Here is a 3,622-nt window from a genome sequence, read left to right on the forward strand (position 1 = left end):
TTTTCAAACAAAACCACACTACATTTTATCTCTGGAACCCTCCGGATGACAAATCAGAGACAGATTACTGAGTGTAAGTACATTATTTACCTTCAGAGGTGAATGTATCAAACCAGTTGTCGTGATAAAAGCATGTTGTTGTTGTGCACTTTCCTCAAACAATATCATGGTATTTTTAAGTTCATAACTGTGCACTCTCCTCAAACAATAGCATGGTATTTTTAAGTTCATAACTGTGCACTCTCCTCAAACAATAGCATGGTATTTTAAGTTCATAACTGTACACTCTCCTCAAACAATAGCATGGTGCTTTTAAGTTCATACCTGTACACTCTCCTCAAACAATAGCATGGCATTTTTAAGTTCATAACTGTGCACTGTGCACTCTCCTCAAACAATAGCATGGTATTTTTAAGTTCATAACTGTTCACTCTCCTCAAACAATAGCATATATTTTTAAGTTCATAACTGTGCACTCTCCTCAAACAATAGCATGGCATTTTAAGTTCATAACTGTGCACTCTCCTCAAACAATAGCATGGTATTTTTAAGTTCATAACTGTGTACTCTCCTCAAACAATAGCATAGTATTTTTAAGTTCATAACTGTGCACTCTCCTCAAACAATAGCATAGTATTTTTTTCCGCTGTAATAGCTACTATAAATTGGACACTGCAGTTAGATTAACAATAATTTAACCTTTCTGCCCATAAGAGACATGTTTGTGTCACAGAATTGGCTGTTGTTTACAACATCATTCTAGTCACGTTATTGCATATTTAGCAACAACTGTCCCGGTTTAGGGACACGGAACCCGTAGAGGTTAAATCTTTTGTCTTGGCTATTAACCCTCTGAATGGCACACATACACAATCCATGTCTCATTTGTCTTAAGGCTTAAAAATTCTTCTTTAACATGTCTCCTCCCCTTCATCTACACTGATTGAAGTGGATTTAACAAGTGAAATCAATAAGGGATCATAGCTTTCACCTGGACTCACCTGGTCCAGTATATGTCATGGAAAGAGCAGGTGTCCTTAATGTTTTGTACAGTCAGTGTATGAGAGAGAGGAGATGAAGAGAGAGAAAGAGGGAGTGAGGGAAGAGAAAAGAGGAATCTTGTTTTCATTAAAGGAGAAGATTGGACCAGCAGCCTTTGATCCCTGTCCATCAGAGATTCCATTATGGCCAGACAGGGCTGAGTTAACACCCGCAATGACATTCACACTCACACACACATGCAAGCATACCCACAATGACATTCACACACACAAACAAACACACATACCCACAATGACATTCACACATACTCACACATACCCACAGTGAAATTCACAAACAGCTCAATTCTGTTATGCCCTTTCTTTTGACTATATTTCTCTCATCAATTTCATATTTTACTGTAGGTTTCCCCCTTCTGTGGTAGAGGTGGAAAGAAGTGTAGGTTTTCCCCTTCTGTGGTAGAGGTGGAAAGAACTGTAGGTTTTCCCCTTCTGTGGTGGAGGTGGCCAGAACTGTAGGTTTCCCCCTTCTGTCGTAGAGGTGGCGAGAACTGTAGGTTTCCACCTTCTGTGGTAGAGGTGGAAAGAACTGTAGTTTTCCCCCTTCTGTGGTAGAGGTGGAGAGAACTGTAGGTTTTCCCCTTCTGTGGTAGAGGTGGCGAGAACTGTAGGTTTCCACCTTCTGTGGTAGAGGTGGCGAGAACTGTAGGTTTCCACCTTCTGTGGTAGAGGTGGAAAGAACTGTAGTTTTCCCCCTTCTGTGGTAGAGGTGGAGGGAACTGTAGGTTTCCACCTTCTGTGGTAGAGGTGGAAAGAACTGTAGTTTTCCCCCTTCTGTGGTAGTTCTGGAGAGAACTGTAGGTTTTCCCCTTCTGTGGTAGAGGTGGAGAGAACAGGTGAGTGTGTATATGTAGGAGTGCGTGTGTGTGTGTAAATGTAAATGTGTTGCCTGAGACTAAACAAGCCTCAGATTGAGTGAGATTGAGTCATATTCACCCTAGGCAGATGTTTTATTTTAGCTCCAAGTAAATGAGGAACAAATGTGCATGAAAATATTGGCATTGAATTTCAGAATAGTTACAGTTATGTCAATATGCTCAAGTCTTCTAAGCGGGATAATGCTGCCACCTAGTGGCAAAAACTACACAAAACAAAGATTTCTATCCAGTTTTCCAGTGAAATGCTCTTGAGCTTCTGCAGGTCTGTTCATTATTGCAGCTCTATGAGTCAGATTTGTCAAGTATTTGTACCAGTACACAAATAAATAAATAAATAGCATCCATTATGTTCCATAGGAAGTTAAACAAAATCGTAACCAAAATGGGTTTGTGAGAGAAATTAGATAATCCAACAAATTCAATACTTCTGAAACAATATATTATTTTATTTGCTATGATGATAATCTCTAACTCCTTGTCCACATACTTTATACACAAACAGCCAGTGGTGATTTGTCTTCAAGGGACAATCTGTAATCTGTAGATTCGGCTCAACGCTTTTCGGGGGACCGATGCGAAATGTCATATTTATCATTGGCAAAATCTTACGAAATATGTTTTCTTTGTGTTTTGTTTAAGGTCGATTGTGATTCTTGCCGCAGGGGGAATGATAAGTTACAGATTGCACCTTTAGAAGGATGGAGATGATTAAATACTTCCCTGGACTGGAACAACTTTAGAATCTTTTTTAACCCTTGACCTAATATATTATTGACCAGGACAAAGTGCAATATCCTCTTTCACTTTCTAACTCTCTGGCTCACTATCACTCACACTATTTACAATTCACAAAATATATTATGGATTCAAAAAACATTTGCAGAATGTTAATTTTTAAAGTGCTAAAAGCTCAATAAAATGTTCAGGTTTTCATGAACAATGTGCCCCGTAAGAACGCAAAACAACGCTATTTTGCGTAGCCCAATCACAACACACCAACACATAATTGAGCTGAATGTAAAGCCATCACCACCAGACACAGTAAAACATTATATACAACAACTGAGAAAAAAAGTTTTGCTTCATAAAAAAAAACTCTCCAACATTTAACCATAGGAGTCCAAAACCTGACATTACAATATAATAAATCTTATTCCATACAAGATATTACATGAACACATGGCTTTGAGACAAGCACAAGTCACAAAAGTAAAATATGAACAACTACAGAACTGAATGACAGACTCCCTGGGATGTCTTAGCTAATGTTTGAAATGGTTGCACTATGGTTTTATTCACAATACCCCCATTGATGATTATGCATCATTTTACATTTGAGTTGACTCTGTGGCAAATCAATCAGTAGTGTTGCATACTTTTTTAGGACGCGATGGTGGTTGTGTGTGTGTGTGTGTGTGTGTGTGTGTGTGTGTGTGTGTGTGTGTGTGTGTGTGTGTGTGTGTGTGTGTGTGTGTGTGTGTGTGTGTGTGTGTGTGTGAAAGTGGTGCCGAAGTAGAAACATTTCATTTCAATAAGTCTTCCCACAGAGTACTTCTTCATCCCAGTGGGTAAAACTATCCTTCACGTGCAGCTTGGGCCACAAGGGTTATAGAATGCTGTAGAAGATTCATGGGGCTTCGTGAAGCATCACAGCTTCAGTCAGTAGTCTTCAATCCTCTCAAG

At 39.2% G+C, this 3,622-nt stretch overlaps 1 protein-coding gene across 3 annotated transcripts in view; it reads right to left on the reverse strand.

Moving 5' to 3' along the window:
• Window positions 1-2,356: 2,356 nt before the first annotated feature.
• Window positions 2,357-3,622, reverse strand: part of LOC135511009 (phosphatidylinositol 4-phosphate 5-kinase type-1 gamma-like) — a 38,767-nt gene continuing 37,501 nt past the window's right edge. For all 3 annotated transcript variants that reach the window (XM_064932457.1, XM_064932449.1, XM_064932439.1), the window contains one exon: window positions 2,357-3,622. This exon is cut by the window's right edge and continues 34 nt beyond it. The gene's annotated coding sequence lies outside the window, so the exon portion shown is untranslated.

This window comes from Oncorhynchus masou, chromosome 3 (assembly GCF_036934945.1).
Source record: "Oncorhynchus masou masou isolate Uvic2021 chromosome 3, UVic_Omas_1.1, whole genome shotgun sequence".
In the NCBI taxonomy this organism is placed as follows: domain Eukaryota; kingdom Metazoa; phylum Chordata; class Actinopteri; order Salmoniformes; family Salmonidae; genus Oncorhynchus; species Oncorhynchus masou.